This window comes from Mustelus asterias, chromosome 1 (assembly GCF_964213995.1).
Source record: "Mustelus asterias chromosome 1, sMusAst1.hap1.1, whole genome shotgun sequence".
NCBI lineage: Eukaryota > Metazoa > Chordata > Chondrichthyes > Carcharhiniformes > Triakidae > Mustelus > Mustelus asterias.
Window position 1 is genome coordinate 58,407,463 of NC_135801.1, and position 22,198 is coordinate 58,429,660.

Here is a 22,198-nt window from a genome sequence, read left to right on the forward strand (position 1 = left end):
ATGACTATCGGCCGGTGGCTCTGACGGTGGCTCTGGGCGGCACGGTAGCACAGTGGTTAGCACTGCTGCTTCACAGCTCCAGGGAGCTGGGTTCGATTCCCGGCTTGGGTCACGGTCTGTGTGGAGTTTGCACATTCTCCTCGTGTCTGCGTGGGTTTCCTCCGGGTGCTCCGGTTTCCTCCCACAGTCCAAAGATGTGTGGGTTAGGTTGATTGGCCATGCTAAAATTGCTCCTTAGTGTCCTGAGATGCGTAGGTTAGAGGGATTAGTGGGTAAATATGTAGGGATATGGGGGTAGGGCCCGGGTGGGATTGTGGTCAGTGCAGACTCGATGGGCTGAATGGCCTCTTTCTGTACTGTAGGGATTCTATGATTTCTATGACATCCATCATTATGAAGTGCTTCGAAAGGCTAGTCATGGCACGAATCAATTCCAGCCTTCCAGAGTGCCTGGATCCACTACAGTTTGCCTACCGCCACAACAGGTCCACAGCAGACACCATCTCCCGGGCCCTGCACTCAACCCTGGAACACCTCGATAAAAAAGACACCTATGTCAGACTCCTATTTATTGTCTACAGCTCAGCCTTCAACACTATTATTCCCATGAAACTCATCTCCAAACTCCGTGGCCTGGGCCTCGGCACCTCCCTCTGCAACTAGATCCTAGACTTCCTAACCCACAGACCAGTCAGTAAGGATAGGCAACAACACCTCCTCCACGATCATACTCAACACCAGTGCCCCACAAGGCTGTGTTCTCAGCCCCCTACTATACTTCTTATACACCTATTACTGTGCGGCCAAATTCCCCTCCAATTCGCTTTTTAAGTTTGCTGACAACACAACCGTAGTGGGTCGGATCTCAAGCAATGATGAGACAGAGTACAGGAATGAGATAGAGAATCTGGTGAACTGGTGCAGCAACAATAATCTCTCCCTCAATGTCAACAAAATGAAAAAGATTGTCATCGACTTCAGAAAGCGTAAAGGGGAACATGCCCCTGTCTACATCAATGGGGACGAAGTAGAAAGGGCCGAGAGCTTCAAGTTTTTTTTAGGTGGCCAGATCACTAACAATCCGTCCTGGTCCCCCCATGCCAACACTATAGTGAAAAAAGCCCACCAAAGCCTCTACTCTCTCAGAAGACTAAGGAAATTTGGCATGTCAGCTACCATTCTCGCCAACTTTTACAGGTGCACCATAGAAAGCATTCTTTCTGTTTGTATCACAGCTTGGTATGGCTCCTGCTCTGCCCAAGACTGCAAGAAACTACAAAAGGTCGTGAATGTAGCCCAATCCATCACGCAAACCAGCCTCCCATCCATTGACTCTGTTTACACTTCCCGCTGCCTCGGCAAAGCAGCCAGCATAATTAAGGACCCCACGCACCCGGACATTCTCTCTTCTACCTTCTTCCATCAGGAAGAAGATAGAAAAGTCTGAGGTCACATACCATCTGACTCAAGAACAGCTTCTTCCCTGCTGCCATCAGACTTTTGAATGGACCTACCTCGCATTAAGTTGATCTTTTTCTATACCCTAACAATGACTGTATCACTACAATCTGCACTTTCTCATTTCCTTCTCTATGAATGGTATGCTTTGTCTGTATAGTGCGCAAGAAACAATACTTTTCACTGCATGCTAATACATGTGACAATAATAAATCAAATCAAAAGGAGGCCATTCAGTGCAATGAGACTGCACCGAATCTCTAACAGAGTATCTTATCAAGGCCCATTCCCCCCACCCATCCTGTAACCCTGTGCATTTACCATGGCCAATCCACCCAACCTGCACATTTTGGACAGTGGGAGGAAACCAGAGCACCCGGAGGAAACCCATGCAGACACGGGGAGAACGTGCAGATTCCGCACAGACAGTGACCCAAGGCCGGAATCGAACCCAGATCCCTGGCGCTGTGAGGCAGCAGTGCCAACTACTGTACCACCATGCAGCCCTTGCATAAAATCACAGCCAAAGCCAAGGATTGGATTAGCTGCTGGGAAAGTTGGAATGCCTGGTGCTGAATGCTCAGAAGGATTTATTGCTGAGAAAAACTGAGGGAAAATAGAAAAGGAATTTAGGATTGCAGTGTCAGGCCAGATAGCTCACAGAATCATTACAGCACAGAAGGAGACCAGTTGGCCCATCGTGTCTGTGCCAGCTCTCCAAAAGAGCATTCCAGCTTAGTGCCATTCCCCTGCCTTTTCTGCCCATCCCTGTACATTGTTTCTATTCAAGTAACTGAATTCTACCAGCTGCCATGGTGGGATTTGAACCTGTGTCTCCAGAGCACTAGGCTGGGCCTCTAGATTACTACTCCAGTGACATTCCCACTATACTGTCTTTGGAAGCCATACAACCTGCTGAATGTTTGCCAGTTGAATTGAGGGGTGACGGGTAATCTGTAAGCCACCAGTGAGACTGAGTTTTTGATGGGCTGATTAAGTGTTCATTGTTGTAAATTATGGGGGATGATATAAGTTAACTATTATTCTGTATAATTAGAATGTGTGGGACGTGGTGTCTGGCCCCTTTAAGGAGCGATCTTCTGAAAGAGTCACATGACCTGGGCTGACCAATCAGGAACTGAGTTGGGGCTTCATTCTGACTTGTCTTGGCTTGTCCCAGCAGTTAGATCCTAGAGTTATGTCTGGAAGAATTGAATCTCTATCAGCCTGTAAATATCTTTTTGTTATTAAACGTCTATAGTTTGTTCTTAATTGATGGTAAGAAGTCTCACAACACCAGGTTAAAGTCCAACAGGTTTATTTGGTAGCAAATACCATAAGCTTTCGGAGCACTGCTCCTTCGTCAGATGGAGTGGATATCTGTTCTCCAACAGTGCACAGACACAGAAATCAAGTTACAGAATACTAATTAGAATGCAAATCTCTACAGCCAGCCAGGTCTTAAAGGTACAGACAATGTGGGTGGAGGGAGCATTCAACACAGGTTAAAGAGATGTGTATTGTCTCCAGACAGAACAGCTCGTGAGATTCTGCAAGATCAGGGGGAAAGCTGTGGGGGTTACTGATAATGTGACATAAATCCAACATCCCGGTTTAGGCCATCCTCATGTGTGCGGAACTTGGCTATCAATTTCTGCTCAGCGACTCTGCGCTGTCGTGTGTCGTGAAGGCCGCCTTGGAGAACGCTTACCTGAAGATCCAAGGCTGAATGCCCGTGACTGCTGAAGTGCTCCCCCACAGGAAGAGAACAGTCTTGCCTGGTGATTGTCGAGCGGTGTTCATTCATCCGTTGTCGTAGTGTCTGCATGGTTTCCCCAATGTACCATGCTTCGGGACATCCTTTCCTGCAGCGTATCAGGTAGACAATGTTGGCCGAGTTGCAAGAGTAGGTACCGTGCACCTGGTAGATGGTGTTCTCACGTGAGATGATGGCATCCGTGTCGATGATCCAGCACGTCTTGCAGAGGTTGCTGTGGCAGGGTTGTGTAGTGTCGTGGTCACTGTTCTCCTGAAGGCTGGGTAGTTTGCTGCGGACAATGGTCTGTTTGAGGTTGCGTGGTTGTTTGAAGGCAAGAAGTGGGGGTGTGGGGATGGCCTTGGCGAGATGTTCGTCTTCATCAATGACATGTTGAAGGCTCCGGAGGAGATGCCGTAGCTTCTCCGCTCCGGGGAAGTACTGGATGACGAAGGGTACTCTGTCCACCGTGTCCCGTGTTTGTCTTCTGAGGAGGTCGGTGCGGTTTTTCGCTGTGGCACGTCGGAACTGTTGATCGATGAGTCAAGCGCCATATCCTGTTCTTATGAGGGCATCTTTCAGCGTTTGGAGGTGTCTGTTGCGATCCTTCTCATCCGAGCAGATCCTGTGTATTCGGAGGGCTTGTCCGTAGGGGATGGCTTCTTTTACGTGTTTAGGGTGGAAGCTGGAGAAGTGGAGCATCATGAGGTTATCCGTGGGCTTGCGGTACAGTGAGGTGCTGAGGTGACCGTCCTTAATGGAGATGCGTGTGTCCAAGAATGCAACCGATTCCAGAGAGTAGTCCATGGTGAGTCTGATGGTGGGATGGAACTTGTTGATGTCATCATATCTTCAGGTAAGCGTTCTCCAAGGTGGCCTTCACGACACACGACAGCGCAGAGTCGCTGAGCAGAAACTGATAGCCAAGTTCCGCACACATGAGGATGGCCTAAACCGGGATGTTGGATTTATGTCACATTATCAGTAACCCCCACAGCCTTCCCCCTGATCTTGCAGAATCTCACGAGCTGTTCTGTCTGGAGACAATACACATCTCTTTAACCTGTGTTGAATGCTCCCTCCACCCACATTGTCTGTACCTTTAAGACCTGGCTGGCTGTAGAGATTTGCATTCTAATTAGTATTCTGTAACTTGATTTCTGTGTCTGTGCACTGTTGGAGAACAGATATCCACTCCATCTGACGAAGGAGCTGTGCTCCGAAAGCTTATGGTATTTGCTAACAAATAAACCTGTTGGACTTTAACCTGGTGTTGTGAGACTTCTTACTGTGTTTACCCCAGTCCAACGCCGGCATCTCCACATCTTAATTGATGGTGCCAGGTTACTACAACAACAATCAAAGATAGTTTCACCACTAATGAGACTAGCTTTTAATTCTATATTTATTAATGGATTGTAAAATCCACCAGTTGCCATGGTGTGATTTGAATCTCTGCCTCCAGAGCATCATGATGTGGAGATGCCGGCGTTGGACTGGGGTAAACACAGTAAGAAGTCTAACAACACCAGGTTAAAGTCCAACAGGTTTATTTGGTAGCTACCAAATAAACCTGTTGGACTTTAACCTGGTGTTGTTAGACTTCTTCCAGAGCATCAGCCAAGGCCTCTGGATTTCTCATCCAGTCACATTACCACAATGCCACCTGAGTGTGGCTGTATAATCTTGAATGCAAGAAAGAATTGGGGCCTGAGAAAGGTGCACTAATGTAAATGGGATGATTGTATGTCAGTGAGTGTGGCAGACCTGTGCACTTCATGATGTAGCAAAGAGCACAGTTCAGAAACAAAACTACTCCCAACAGCTTCCAGCTATTTCACTTCGCCGCTTCTAGCATCAAGGTTTAGTCTGCTCTTGTCAACAAGTATCATTTCTTTTTACCTATTGACTTTACAAAAAGAGGGTTTGGCTCCTGAGCTGGTGCAGGCAGAATAGTGCCATATAACTTGAGTCGCCGACAGATTTTGTGTTCACCCCAGTGGTTTTTCTCACATTTTGAAAAATGGGAGAAAAGGAGCAATTGCTCAAGATATTTGACTATCTTTCCCAGAAATCACCATCATACACTGTGTGAACCAAAGATAGGGATCAATATTCCACATTTCCATATTAAGCTACATTCTACCAATCCAAAGAAAATCCTCAAACAGGTTAGCTGTGAAGTGGGGAAAATCATAAAATGGTTGCCTGGCACACAAAATGGTTACCTGGGAAAGAGACATTAACCAGGCACTGGCTTTTAGCACAGACAGCTACTTAAAATTAGAACGTGCAGCACAGACAGTTAGTTAAAGTTAAACATGCAGGAACCAAAAGCTGCAGGAAGCCAGTAAGAGCTTGAGGCACTTTAAAGATAAGGACAGACCCAGGACAATAAGGTCTGATAACAAGATCAGCCATAGATGGGAACATAAATACATAAATGCAGCAAAACCAATCACTGTATGTATAGGCCGAAACCAGTCATTGATAGTCATTGATAGAGGAAATGTGTCCATTCTATGAAACAATGCGATGTTAAATGCCCATGTCTGTACCTATCTGATTGTAACAATGTGTTAACTACCGATCACCATGATCTGTCTACTCAACTATAGCGATGTGTTAAATGGCTAATGTCCGGACTATCCATTGTCTGAAAAGTATAAAAATGATCAACTGCTATTGTATAATTGAGAAGGTCGCTGCCAAGTACTGCGGAGTACCAGTGCTTTCTCCCCGAAGCTTCGTGTCCGAAATAAAACTGTATTGTTGAAACCTCCAGTCTGACTCCAGTGGTAATTTCCCACAACAGCTGGAAAAGCCATCCAGGCATTTAAATCTGCCATGAAAAAGCAGTCCTCCAAGCCTTTACAACTTCAAATAGCCCATTTTCTACTCACGTATGGAACAACTCCTCATGCCACTACAGGAGCTACCCAGTTGAATTGCTCATGGAAAGACATCTTCAGATCTAAATTTCCAAATATGGTGGGGGGAGGCTGGAGAACGTACAGTAGAGATATCGTGACTCCACCAAGGTTGAGAGGGTTTTTCAGGTGAAACATCTGGTATGTCAGAAAATCCGGTCTGAATTGAGTGCCTGGGATGAGCGTGACCAAGACAGGCCTAGTGTCATACATAGTTGACATACAAGGGAAGAGAATGACAAACCATGTGGACTACCTGAGGAGAAGAGAACCATGCACAGTACAAAGTGAGCACTCTGTCCCTGCTACACCTTAGTGTGGCTGCAGCGATTGTAAGTGGAACTGAATCCAGTAACCCTGAGGAGGGGCCGAGTAATATTCTGGTGGGAATTGGCGAGGTTATCAGCATGAGTGCCCCGTGCAGGCTTCCTGCTATCATTCAAGTCAAAACCACCTCAACTGACCCAACACCTGCTGAAGAATGACAGCGCTCTCAAAGAATTAGAAAGTCTCCAGATAGACTTACTTTATGAGAGACAGAATTAAGTTTCCCCTTTTGCTGTATAATCTGGTGAATAGTTTTGTTGTGATTGCAAAATTTTAATTAAGGACTTAAAGGGGGAGCGATGTGGTGACATACCCCTTTAAGGGGTGAGTTATCGGGGGTCACATGACCCATCGGACCAATCATGGCTAGACGCATGAATGGAGAATGGGAGCAGGGGTTTTCTGGGAGTTGGCGTCCAGGAGTGCTGGAGTTTGGGAGCATTCTTATCTCTGTCTTGTATTAGCTTTTCTCCTCAAATAAACCCCTGTTCATTTATCATTTATCTGCCTTGTTGCTCATCAGTTTCATACAGCTATTAAATCCTTGTCCAATTATTTCCATTAAGCAAAATAAATACTTATCTTTATATGGTGCCTCTTATAGCCACAGGACATCCCAGAGTGCCTTACAACCAATGAATTACTTTTGAAGTCCAGTCTCTGTTATAATGTGGAAGACACTTTAGCTAATCTGCTCACAGCAAACTCTCACAAACAGCAATGTAAAACTGACCAGATCATTTGTTTCTGTGATGTTGATTGAAGGATAAATATTGTCCAGAACACATGTCATCTGCCAACTGGACATCAGCCTCGAGGTAAATTGTATGACAGATGTAAAAGCTGAGAAGTGTCTGTCACTGAAGTGGAAAGGTTACATGGAGCGGGGGAGCAAGTCAATATCTGTAGTAGTTCTGGCAAGCATGGCATTGGTCGCCACCGAGATGGATTTGTGGACAGCAGATTGTGAAATCTCGGACTTGTCTCCTCTGCAAGGAGCCGCAGGCAAGGACGTTCAGGACTGTGATGCTCTGGTCCCCACTAAGGCAATTATTCTCTCTCTCCTGGCTATTCATCCTGGTAGCCCTCATCCCTGTTCCCTTAAATCCAAAGGATGTATAATTGAAGAAGTCTAGTGGACACCTGGTTCAGACACACACACGCGGAAAGGTCTGACTGGACTCACATAAAGCACCGCTGTTCTCATCTGCCACAATACAACTGCTTGGAATGCAAAGACACTTTCTTGTCTCTATTGTAAACCTTCTTCTTGAACACCTGCTCTCTGTTTCCTGCAGCCTCACCAAATAACAGTGCAAAGAGATCACGGGCTTCACGTGTCTAAAATTGGAATGATCCAATCAGCAGCCTTGGGGGATTCCCTCCCTTCTCCTAGCCCACAGACATCTTCCAGTGTCCCCCCTGCCTAGCCCTGGACTCACAACTCTTTCTCGTTTCCCTTTTAAGTCCTCCCTGCCCGTTCAGAGTTCACTGCCCATGAGATCCACCTCCTGTTTCATTGATCCTATTCCCACGACACTGCTGACCACCTGACTTCTCTCTCTGATTCTCATGTTAACTGAGAATATTAATGGTTCTCTCACTTCAGATACCATCTCCCTCTCCTTCAAAACCATTGTCATCACCCATCTCTTCAGTCCTAGACATCACTTTACAGGGATCAAGGGATATGGCGGGAAGGCGGGATCAGGATATTGAATTCGATGATCAGCCATGATCAAAATGAATGGTGCAGCAGGCTCGAAGGGCCGAATGGCCTTATCCTGCTTCTATTTTTGATGTTTCTATGTTACTTATGAATAACTGCCTCATCTCTCCTTTCCCCTGCAAAGTCCTTAAAGGCACCGTTACTGTCAAAATCCATGTCCACTTTTCCTGGAATTCCGTGTCTGAAAGCTTCCAATGAGGAACTGCCCTGTCCTAGTACTGAAATAGCTTTTATCAAAGTCATAAATGACATTCTATGTGACTGTAACAAAGGTAAATGATCATTCCTCATTCTGCAGCCTGCGACATGGTTGACCACATTATCCTCCTCCAATGCCTCTCTGCTGTCCTGCAATGTGGGACTGTTCTCCCCTGGTTATCAATGTAATCATTGCCGGATTACCACATGCAATGGCTTCTCTTCCTGCCCTCAGTCACCTCTGGTGTTCCCCAAGATCTAACCTTGGCTTCCTCCAATTTCTCATCTACATGCTGCCCCCTGGTGACACCATTGGAAAGTACAGCATTCCTTTTCACTTGTCTGGTGACAATGCCCAGCTCCAGTTCCCCAATGCCCAGCTCCAGTTCCCCACCACCCCATCAACTCTCCCACTGTTGCTAAATTGTCCGACCATTCAGCTGACAGCCAGTACTGGATGAACAGAAAGCTACTCCAACTAAAAATTGGGAAGACCAAAGGTTTTATTTTTAGTCCTGACTCCAAATTCCGTTCCCGAACGACTGATTCCATCCCTTTCACTGGCAATACTCTGAGAATAAAGCAGACTATTTGCAAACTTAGTGTGGTATCTGACCCTGAGCTGATCTTCCAGTCACACATCAGATTATCACTAAAACGCCTATTTCCCTCCATGTAACATTGCTCAACTTTGATCCTATCTCAACTCATCTGTTGCTGAAATTCTTACTCATGCCTTTGTTACGTTTAGATTTTACTATTCCAACACACTCCTGACAAGTATTCCACATTCTACACTCTATAAACTTGCAGTAACCCAAAACTCTGTAGCCTGTGCCCCAAATTGCATCAAGTCCCATTGGCCTATCACCCCTGTGCTCACCAAACTATGATGTAGAGCAATAGAATCTCTGAAACAACTATATGACATCAACAAGTTCCATCCCACCATCAGACTCACCATGGACTACTCTCCGGAATCGGTTGCATTCTTGGACACACGCATCTCCATTAAGGACGGTCACCTCAGCACCTCACTGTACCGCAAGCCCACGGATAACCTCATGGTTATCGTTACGTCTAGATTTTACTATTCCAACACACTCCTGACAAGTATTCCACATTCTACACTCTATAAACTTGCAGTAACCCAAAACTCTGTAGCCTGTGCTCATGGTTCTCCAGCTTCCACCCTAAACACGTTAAAGAAGCCATCCCCTACGGACAAGCCCTCCGAATACACAGGATCTGTTCAGATGAGGAGGATCGCATCAGACACCTCCAGACGCTGAAAGATGCCCTCATAAGAACAGGATATGGCGCTCGACTCATCGATCAACAGTTCCGACGCGCCACAACGAAAAACCGCACCGACCTCCTCAGAAGACAAACACGGGACACGGTGGACAGAGTACCCTTCGTCGTCCAGTACTTCCCCGGTACTGGACGACGAATATTTATACTGTACGGCTGGGGACTGGGGTTGGCGGGGGAGGGGGGTGCTGCGGGGGCTGGGGGGGGGGGGGGTGGAATGGTGACGTTGGGGGTGGAGTGTTGTGTAATTGACCAAGATGTCATAGACTAAAGGACAAAGGGAATGTAAATGGTGATGATAAAAGCTGGGAATGGTGCCAATAGTGTCCATAAAGAGATTGGAATGTGTAAATGGCTGAACAAAAATACAGAGTATCAAAGGACAACCTGAGGCATGTACCAGATGGTAATAGTGAGATGGTGGTTGGGGGGTGGGGGGGGGGGGGGGGGAATAAGATAAAACATAATAAAATAATATTCTGTGAAGCTGTGACAGGGGAGATGCTGATCAGCTCTTCCCCTCACTGGACAGTCTATACCTGGGCGGCATATACTCAGGATAAATGATCGATCATTTAGGACTGAGATGAGGGGGAGCTTCTTCCCTTTTTCTCTATCCCAGAGGCTGGAGATGTATATCATACGTTTATCCAAGACTGAGATCAAGGGATTTGGGAATTGGGTTTAAAAGTACAGTTGAGATCAGCCATGATCTTATTGAATGGCAGAGCAGGCTTGAGGTAACTATACAGTCCACTGCTGCTCCGATTTTTAACGCTCTTTAGGTTTACTTTTCAGCGCAATCATTCAGCCCATCAAAGTTGCTGCACCCAGAAATATTGCTAAATTCTGTTCCGTTCCTCCCCCACTGCAGCCCTGCCAGTTTCACCATTCTGTTGTTACTTAAGATTCAAAGCTTTTTGTCTCAGTTACTCTTGCTGTAAGTCTATTGTGTGCATGAAGAAGAATTCCTGTCATCAGGCACAAATTTATTTTTTATTAACTTGAACCCATGCCCTCTTTATTTCTAGTCTTATTATTGATAGAAATAATATTAAAAATGAATATAAAGGTGAACCTTTTCCATTTTCATAAATATTTGATATGATTCTATAAGTATACCTTTCAGATAGTTTGGCCTTGATACTTTGGGGAGGCAGCAGGGTTTGAGTGAATGGACAGCAGCAGAATTATGGCTTTCCTAGAATTGAATGGCCAGAGCTGATTTAAATGTATGAACTCTGTTTCCTGTCTGCAGACAGACAGATTGAGAAACTGGCGAGCTATCAGGGGGATGGGAGGTCTGTAACACCAGGTCACAGCCAAGATGCGGAGAGGAAGAAGAAAAAACTTGGGTCTGGGGGACATATCTGGGTGGGATTTGCCTGGAGAAATCAGAGCGGAGAAGCTACGGCATCTCCTCCGGAGCCTTCAACATGTCATTGATGAAGACGAACATCTCGCCAAGGCCATCCCCACACCCTCACTTCTTGCCTTCAAACAACCACGCAATCTCAAACAGACCATTGTCCGCAGCAAACTACCCAGCCTTCAGGAGAACAGTGACCACGACACCACACAACCCTGCCACAGCAACCTCTGCAAGACGTGCCGGATCATCGACACGGATGCCATCATCTCACGTGAGAACACCATCTACCAGGTACACGGTACCTACTCTTGCAACTCGGCCAACATTGTCTACCTGATACGCTGCAGGAAAGGATGTCCCGAGGCATGGTACATTGGGGAAACCATGCAGACGCTACGACAACGGATGAATGAACACCGCTCGACAATCACCAGGCAAGACTGCTCTCTTCCTGTGGGGGGAGCACTTCAGCAGTCACGGGCATTCAGCCTTGGATCTTCAGGTAAGCGTTCTCCAAGGCAGCCTTCACGACACACGACAGCGCAGAGTCGCTGAGCAGAAACTGATAGCCAAGTTCCACACACATGAGGACGGCCTAAACCGGGATGTTGGATTTATGTCACATTATCAGTAACCCCCACAGCTTGCCTCCTGGGCTTGCAGAATCTCACTAGCTGTTCTGTCTGGAGACAATACACATCTCTTTAACCTGTGTTTAATGCTCCCTCCACCCACATTGTCTGTACCTTTAAGACCTGGCTGGCTGTAGGGATTCGCATTCTAATCAGTATTCTGTAACTTGATTTCTGTGTCTGTGCACTGTTGGAGAACAGATATCCACTCCATCTGACGAAGGAGCAGTGCTCCGAAAGCTTATGGTATTTGCTACCAAATAAACCTGTTGGACTTTAACCTGGTGTTGTGAGACTTCTTACTGTGCTCACCAAACTATGCAGGCAGCCAGTAAATGCAATGTGTTGACTTAAAACTTCCTTGTTTTCAATTCCTCTATGCCCTCATCCCAGTGATCTTCTCCAGCCGCACAACCCTCGTGATATCAGCACTCATCTAATTCTGGTCTCTCGAGCATCCCCAGTTTTAATCACTCCAGCATTGATGGCTGAGGCTTCAGCTCCCAAAGCCTCAAGCTCTGGAATTTTGTCCTGAAATCTCTCTGCTTCTTTGCCTCATTTTCCTGCTTTAAGATACTTGTTTAAATGTACATCTTTGACCAAACTTTTGAACACCTGTGTAATATCTTCTAAATGTGGCTTAGTGTCATATTTTATTTTATAATGTTCCTATGAAATGCCTTGGACTGTTTTGTTACATTTAAGGTGCTACATAACTCTGTTATTATTGATATGAACATGTTGAGTGAGTGGGCAAGAGGGTGGCAGATGAAATATAATATGGAGGAAATATGAAATTGCAGGATTGGTTTGAATTTGGACAAAAGCTTGACAGTTAACTGTTTCCTGGTGCATTCTCCATCTCAAAGCCTCGACCGATCAGAATCCACTTGCCAACCAATCAGCATTCTCTTCTCATCTAGTATAAATTGTCATTCCCTTTTACTAATGATATTCTTGCAAACTGTTCTGATGAGCGCCAGACAAAAGCTTCAACAGCATGTCTCTTTTCTCAGCAATGCTCAGGTTCTGTATCACCAAATGATTATGAAAATGAAATTACTCATTTCTGTGTGAAAATAGAAAAATTAAACATTTTTAAACGGTGTGAAATTAAACATCCGCATACAAAAGACAAAAAAAATTAACATGTTGGTACAAGCAGGAAAGTAAAAAGCACATTGGTCTTTATTGCAAGGGGATTGGAGTACAAGAATAAGTAAGTAATGCTACAATTGTGCAGGGCTTGAGTGAAGCCACAGCTGGAATACTGTTTATAATTTTGATCTCCATACTGTCTCAATGAAAGTTCACTAGATTGATTCCTGGAATGAAAGGAATGTCCCTGTGAGGCAAAATTGAGTAGATTAGAACTATATGCTTTGGGGTTTAAAAAAATGAGGTGACCTCATCGAAACAAATAACATTCTGTGAAGCAAAAGCAGAAAATGCTGGAAAATCTCAGCAGGGCTGACAGCATCTGTGGAGAGAGGATAGAGCCAACGTTTCGAGTCTGGGTGACCCTTTGTCAGAGATAAAGACAAAGAAAATAGGATGAGATTTATACTGTTAGGCTGGGGACTGGGGTTGGGGGGGGAGGGGGTGCTGCGGGGGCCGGGGGGGGGGGGGCGGGGGGGTGGAATGGTGACGTTGGGGGTGGAGTGTTGTGTAATTGACCAAGATGTCATAGACTAAAGGACAAAGGGAATGTAAATGGTGATGATAAAGGCTGGGAATGGTGCCAATAGTGTCCATAAAGAGATTGGAATGTGTAAATGGCTGAACAAATGTACAGAGTATCAAAGGACAACCTGAGGCATGTACCAGATGGTAATAGTGTGGGGGGGGGGGGGGGGGGGTGGAATAAGATAAAACATAATGAAATAATATTCTGTGAAGCTGTGACAGGGGAGATGCTGATCAGCTCTTCCCCTCGCTGGACAGTCTATACCTGGGCGGCATATACTCAGGATAAATGATCGATCATTTAGGACTGAGCTGAGGGGGAGCTTCTTTCCTTTTTCTCTATCCCAGAGGCTGGAGATGTATATCATACGTTTATCCAAGACTGAGATCAAGGGATTTGGGAATTGGGTTTAAAAGTACAGTTGAGATCAGCCATGATCTTATTGAATGGCAGAGCAGGCTCGAGGTAACTATACAGTCCACTGCTGCTCCGATTTTTAACGCTCTTTAGGTTTACTTTTCAGCGCAATCATTCAGCCCATCAAAGTTGCTGCACCCAGAAATATTGCTAAATTCTGTTCCGTTCCTCCCCCACTGCAGCCCTGCCAGTTTCACCATTCTGTTGTTACTTAAGATTCAAAGCTTTTTGTCTCAGTTACTCTTGCTGTAAGTCTATTGTGTGCATGAAGAAGAATTCCTGTCATCAGGCACAAATTTATTTTTTATTAACTTGAACCCATGCCCTCTTTATTTCTAGTCTTATTATTGATAGAAATAATATTAAAAATGAATATAAAGGTGAACCTTTTCCATTTTCATAAATATTTGATATGATTCTATAAGTAATAAGCAAGTCGTGCCTCACAAATTTGATAGAATTTTTTGAGGAGGTAACTAAGTGTGTTGATGAAGGTAGGGCAGTTGATGTAAGGCAGTTGATGTTTAGTAAGGCGTTTGATAAGGTCCCCCATGGTCGGCTTATGATGAAAGTGAGGAGGTGTGGGATAGAGGGAAAGTTGGCCGATTGGATAGGCAACTGGCTGTCTGACCGAAGACAGAGGGTGGTGGTGGATGGAAAATTTTCGGATTGGAGGCAGGTTGCTAGCGGTGTGCCGCAGGGATCAGTGCTTGGTCCTCTGCTCTTTGTGATTTTTATTAATGACTTAGAGGAGGGGGCTGAAGGGTGGATCAGTAAATTTGCTGATGACACCAAGATTGGTGGAGTAGTGGATGAGGTGGAGGGCTGTTGTAGGCTGCAAATAGACATAGATAGGATGCAAAGCTGGGCTGAAAAATGGCAAATGGAGTTTAACCCTGATAAATGTGAGGTGATTCATTTTGGTAGGACAAATTTAAATGTGGATTACAGGGTCAAAGGTAGGGTTCTGAAGACTGTGGAGGAACAGAGAGATCTTGGGGTCCATATCCACAGATCTCTAAAGGTTGCCAGTCAAGTGGATAGAGCTGTGAAGAAGGCCTGTAGTGTGTTAGCTTTTATTAACAGGGGGTTGGAGTTTAAGAGCCGTGGGGTTATGCTGCAACTGTACAGGACCTTGGTGAGACCACATTTGGAATATTGTGTGCAGTTCTGGTCACCTCACTATAGGAAGGATGTGGAAGCGCTGGAGTGAGTGCAGAGGAGATTTACCAGGATGCTGCCTGGTTTGGAGGGTAGGTCATATGAGGAAAGGTTGAGGGAGCTAGGGCTATTCTCTCTGGAGCGGAGGAGGCTGAGGGGAGACTTAATAGAGGTGTATAAAATGATGAAGGGGATAGATAGAGTGAACGTTCAAAGACTATTTCCTCGGGTGGATGGAGCTATTACAAGGGGGCATAACTATAGGGTTCGTGGTGGGAGATACAGGACGGATATCAGAGGTAGGTTCTTTACGCAGAGAGTGGTTGGAGTGTGGAATGGACTGCCTGCAGTGATAGTGGAGTCAGACACTTTAGAAACATTTAAGCGGTTATTGGATAGGCACATGGAGCACACCAGGATGATAGGGAGTGGGATAGCTTGATCTTGGTTTCAGATAAAGCTCGGCACAACATCGTGGGCCGAAGGGCCTGTTCTGTGCTGTACTGTTCTATGTTCTATGTTCTATGTATACCTTTCAGATAGTTTGGCCTTGATACTTTGGGGAGGCAGCAGGGTTTGAGTGAATGGACAGCAGCAGAATTATGGCTTTCCTAGAATTGAATGGCCAGAGCTGATTTAAATGTATGAACTCTGTTTCCTGTCTGCAGACAGACAGATTGAGAAACTGGCGAGCTATCAGGGGGATGGGAGGTCTGTAACACCAGGTCACAGCCAAGATGCGGAGAGGAAGAAGAAAAAACTTGGGTCTGGGGGACATATCTCAGTGGGATTTGCCTGGAGAAATCAGAAATCCAGCTACAATTAGTAGCGTGCTGCCTCACTAACAGCTTGTATTATATACCCACCCCCACCTCACCCCCACTCCCAGCCCTGTCTCCAGAGAACAGGTTAATGGGCTGCGCTCCAACCCTCCACTGTTGGAGCCAAAAGTTTGTACATTAAGTGAGTGGGGTGGGATAACTCAGGTTAATTCTAGCGTTCCTCATCATTCCGACACTTGATGCTGGAGTTCAGCATTAGGGTTCGTCTTTGTGTGATTCCAATGCTTGAACATCTCCTTTTCTCTCAGTACCTTGAACTGTTTTGGACCCAGGGCAGTCTTGCCAAGCACAGCCTCTAAATTGGTGTACAATAGCCGAGTACAGTCTGTGCTTTCTGGCTACAACTTAATACTTCCCCCAACCCCTGCACCCATACCTGTGTCTCTGTGCACCCTTCCCTAGTAATCCACCCCCACCACCCACCTCCAGCCATGAGCCCCTGTCCACCTTTCCCCAACCTGAAGGGAAGAAACAGAAAAAACTGGGAAATAAGTATACTGGTCCAAACGGTTTCATCCCCTCCAGCCATGTGTCTCTGTCCACCTCCCCTTCCCTCACCCCCTCCCTCCTACCCTCCACCCAGCAAGCCTTTGCCTTCCGGCCCTTTCCATTGCCTCTGTCTCGTCTTACCTCTCCCCATGCCCCTCCATATCCAGTCAAGCCTTTACCTTTCTGCTGGTCTTGCCTGGGTAGCCTTGGCATGGGGTTGGAGCAGCGGGAACAGCACTGAGAAAGATAGGCAAGCACTATGCACACAAAGCTCAAGGTGATGATTGAAGTGCAGTTCACCGAGTGCATGGCACATATATCTGTGATTCACGCCAGTCCAATTTGCCGTTAGAGTGGCCATTTGATCTGGAAGGGGGTATGTGATGGTGCCGGGCTGAGATTTTAATGAGTATTCATGATATTCAGATACAGTTCTCAACGTGAGATGGTGGGCTACCTGACCTGCCACGAAAGTCAAGAGCTGGAAACTTCAATCTATCTTCTCACCGGTGGGTGACAGATTTTTGGCCACAATCTGAATTTTCCTGTTCCACCCACCAGGACGCCCACTGCTGCACTGACTGGAAAATCCCCCCCGATATTTGAAGACGCTCTTACAGAGCAACAACATGATGAAGTATCTCCAGAGGGTCTGAGTCAGTACGGAGTCAAATACAGGGTTGTGCCATCTGCTATAAAGACATCGGCTTCCAGCACATACTATGGAACTGGCACAACAAGTGGCAGAACCTCAGAGCTGCACATGTGGTTTCCTTTCCTTTCACTTTTAACTATTTCTTAATCCCTTTTCCTTTCAACCCTGCCATAGTCTGGGCCGCAATGCTCTTTGAGCCTTTCAAAGTGTTGTTTCTCTCTCCACAAATATTAATTTTTCCCACCCTTTGAAATGTAACTTACACACAATTTTCTGCTCCCAAAACTCCACTGCCAGCCCCGCCCCCCACAAACTTGAATATCCCAAAATCCTGACCAAATCGACACCAGAATCTGTGAATAGTTTTATACGTAAACCTATCCATGAATTTGAGTGCGAGGGGCATATTTAAATTCAGACAGAGTTAGCGTTAGTTGTTAATGTTTCAGACGCGGTTTACTTTACACCAGGAGCTGAAAATGATTTCCAGACAGTTTAACTCATTGCACCAACAAGAGAAGGGCGTTCTCAAAACATGAAATAAAAATACCTTTTTGAGTTGTCAGCTGGCTGAAGTGCAATGGATCGTGTGTTGCTGCAGATGTTTTGTTTAAACCTGGTCTGACCTCCAGAACCAAAAGAAGACAGTGTGGAATTCTAAGGATTTCCCCACCATTATGAGGGATGTTAGGCATTTCTCCAGAGATATTAGTGGTGATTTAATTACTGATATAAGATGCAGAGTGTTGGAACTTGACCCAGGGAGAAAACGTGATACTAAAATCCAGTGGCATTCTCAGTGTCACACACTGAGGGTTTAATTCAAGCCAGAATTACAAATGCAATGTCAGGAGGCAAATGCAATAAGCTCTGTGTGCTCATTTGAAACTGATTTGCCCACGCACATGATTCACTTCCTTCGCTCATAATACAAGTTCAAAATTTTGAAATTATCTAATACATTCTAAGAACTTCTTGAACCTACAACTGCTGGTCTTGCCTGGGTAGCCTTGGCATGGGGTTGGAGCAGCGGTATACAGCACTGCTGAAAATTCCAAGCGGGAAAGAGTGTCTACTTTCTATTTGTCATCGAAACAGGATTTTAACTCAGCCCCTCTGACAGGTTAGCAGGTAGTTAAAATAGAGCTGGAAACTTAATCTGCATTCCTGATTTGCCCCTGCCCACGACCACTATGCCAGGATTTTCCTGTCCCGCTCACTTCTGGAAATTCCCACCCAAAGTCAGCGGACCTTTGGCCATCAGATTTTTCATCGTGCCCGTGACGGTTCCCGCCACGGGTGGGACTGGAAAATCCTGGCCGATTCCTACATGTTGGGAGTGGCCATGGGATCAAATACAGGGGACTTCACAAACTTTTTAAAAATTGGGGTCTTATGAAATTATTGTGATCCGACAGAAATGTAATTAAAAGTTGTGACGGTCTCACCCAGTGCTGGGCCATGAGTTAATGATAACAAGCAAATCTGGGGACAGAGGCGACTCAGCAAATTATCGACACAGAAATGGAAACTGTGGCCTTCATTTGATCCAGGTGTTCTTGGCCTTTTTCCAATTGAAGTGTCAAACCGATTCCCTCCAAGGCCTTTACCTGAGTGCGAGGTACTGTTCCATCAGGCTGATTCCAGCAGCTGTCCTACCTAAAGGGAGGCGGTGATGTAGTGATATTATCACTGGACTAGCAATCCAGAGACCCAGGGTAATGCTCTGGAGACCCGGGTTCAAATCCCGTCATGGCAGATTTCATTCCAGATAAAAAATCTGGAATTAAGAGTCTACTGATGACCATGAAACAATTATCAATTGTCGTAACAACATACCTGGTTTACTAATGTCCTTTAGGGAAAGATATCTGCTGTCCTTACCCGGTCTAGTCTACATGTGACTCCAGAGCCACAGCAATGTGGTTGACTCTTAAATGCCCTCAGGGATGGGCAATAGTCAGTGACACCCACATCCCATGAACAAATTTTAAAAAATCTCCGGCCCACACAGCACTTCACATTCAGGCTGGACACTGTTGGATCTGATGCAGATGAGGTCTGGAAGCTGAAATCTCCCAGACATCAAGCTGCAGAGGACCAGGACCAGACACTTTGAGGTCAGCATTGGCCACTGCCCTCAGGACTCAGGCTGGGAGTTATCACCCAAGGCTATGATCTCTGTTTGCTGGTTGGGACCGGCACAATTCATCATAACCATGCGGGGCGTGGACTGCTCCTTTACCTTCCTCAACTGTTTAGCTGCTGGCAATCTTCACCTTTTACTTTCCAAATTTATCATTACTCAGTGAAATTCATTCTGTGTATTTTGTTCAGTTTGATCAGTTCTGTGATGCGGGTTTTGCTGATGCAGTCTCTCATTTGGAATAAATAACAACATTTTTCTTGGACATTGTTCTGCAAGTTGACATCAAGCGTTCATGGCTCCGAATTCTGCACCGGCTGCCTAAAAAAGCAAGAACAAGTGCACCCGATGCCCTCTTCAGGAGGGCACTCGGAGAAGCAGCTTTCACCTTTCCTAAAGCATTAAAATATTTTATGCATGAAGTAAAGGAATTCTGAAACACATTAATTGACGGTGGTATTAGTAAACATTCACTGAGAAGATCACCGTTACATTCTCATGGTGGTGTTCACATTCTGTCCTGAGCTGGAATGGATTTAAAGTCTGTTGATAGATCAGATTTATTTGATTCAAGAACCAGTCTATTTTGTGATATTCAGTATTTATGGTATTCTCCTGTGTCAATCAGTGAAATAAATCCTGTTGTCATTGTTTGTTGTCAAATCATTTAACACTGTCATTTGTGAAGTTATATGGTTCAATCGTGAGAGATGGCCTTCGTTGTTGCCTGACAGGATAGCCCTGACAGTTATATCAAAAATAAAGTAATATATAGCGACAGCGCTTTGAGATGTTTCTTTGTGATTTTAATGTTTGAACACTTAACGTGTTTATATGAGAGGTGTTGGCTCGCTGAGCTGGCTGGATAGATGGTTAGTGATGCAGAGTGGTGCCAACAGCATGGTTCAATTCCTGTACCAACAGAGGTTATCCATGAAGGCCCCGCCTTCTCAACCTTGACCCTTGCCTGAGGTGTGGTGACCCTCAGGTTAAATCATCACCAGTCAGCTCTCTCCCAAAGGTGAGAGTGGACCGTGGTGACATTTATATTGAATTCCACCATCCCTGATGTTAATGGAGGTGTTGACCCACTTATTTTAAACACGTCAGTACCTCAGTTAAAAGAGATTTCAGACACTTTTTGTGCTCCTGTTGTGATTTTGTGTCTTGTGTTTCCTTGTGTTACACACCATAAAATATTGAAGAGTAATTAGTGCAAAAACACAGCTCAGGCTCAAGAAGATTTTAATTAACTTCTTGACCTTCATTCTTACACTTAATGACAATCCGTCAAACTCATTGCCTTCGGGGGCAATATTTTAAAAGCTGTACAAAATGCAGTGCTAATATTGAATGAGAAAGAATTTGAATGTCAGGACATTTTATCATTCCAGTCATTGCTTTCATGCTTGTCTTGGCTTTGCCTTAGGCCAAGATAATCCCCGGCACAGTAACACTTGTGATGTGAGGATGTCTGCTTGTTTATTATTGTCTAATTAATATGATCATTTACTTTAATTGTTCTGATACTGGCCAGTCCAAATAAAGACCTAAGACAATGACAATTGGTTTTAAAAATGTATGTGGGTACACCGGGCCGGGAGACATCAGCAGGGGGCCGCGACTGACGTCCGACTGACCGTAAACTTCCCAGGCAATGTTTTCTGACGTAATCAGCCTCGTGCCAGAAATCAGCGCGAGGCTGATTACACTATGGAAATATAGATTTCCATAGCATTAGCGAGCCCAGGATGGTATTCTCCTCCCCCCAACCCCGCCGGGAGAGGTTCCCACCAGTGGGGCTTAAAACTAGTACCCATCAACTAGTACCCTGCTGGTGGGGACAGAGGCCATTGAGGCCCCCCCCCCAGCTTATATTCCTGGCACTACCCACCGGGCACATTGGCACTGTCCATTGGACACCAGACTGTGCCAAGGTGGCAGGGCCTACTGGGGGCAGGGCCGATTGGTGGTGGTTGGGGGTGACCCGCTGCATACTCTGCATTAGGGATTGGTGGGAGAGGGAGGGAGAGGGTGATTGGGGCTGCACGTTGGAGGGAATCAGAGCTGCACACAGCGGGGATGGTGATTGGGGCTGGCCTGGGGGCAGGGGGGGGGGGGGGGTGGTCGGGTAGGCCGGTAATCGGAGGAGGGGGGGGAGGCAGTGTTGGGAAGCCGGCGATCGGGAGGCCGGTGATGGGGGGAGAGTGCGTATGTTTTGATCTCTTTACTGACAGATCGGCGTAGTGGCCCGCTCAACGCACTGATGCCGGCCTCTCGAGTAGGCTGAGGCCCAGCACCCCCTTACTGGCGTGAATCGCTCTGCGGCACTCTGGATGCACAGACTGTCGGAGATTCATTCAGGTAAGTAAGCCCAAAAAACAGGCAGGAAAATCTCCTGTTTTCCCGCCTGTTGGACACTTAGTTTTTGTTGGGAGAATTGCCCGCTATATATTGCATCATGGGCTTCCCTTTATTAAGTCATGACCCAGTATGTTCTGGAATTCAAACTAATTTTTGTATTTTAATATTAACCACATAAAGCTGCAAAACTGGCAGCGTGAGGACCACCTGGTCTATTTTGTGGATTGAAACCCTTCCTCAAGGGGAAACAAAAGAAACCTTCCAGATTGTTGTATCAATGCCCATCTCTGAAACTAATTCAAAAGGCTGATCGCTGTAATGGCCTCGCTGGTGGAGCTTCTCAATGATGAGGATCACGAATGGTCCCCAGCAACGAGACCAGACGTAATGGCCTTGCCAGTGGGACCGAGGGCCATTGAGGAACCCGGGTGTTCAGGGGAAGGCTGTGCAGTGCCCCTTGGGCAGTGCCAACTTGGCACTGTGAGTCTGGAATTTTGGCATTGCCCACCAAGCACACTGGTACTCCGAGCCTGGCACCCTGGCAGTGCCCACCGGGTGCCCGAGCAGTGCCAAGGGGCAGGGCCTAATAGGAGGGTGGGGCCATGATGGGGGCAGTGCAATGATGGGGGCAACAATGGACCCGGCGATATAGAGGCAGCGATTGGCTGGGAGACAGCGATTGGACGGAGACAGTGATTGGCCAGGGACAGCGATTGGCTGG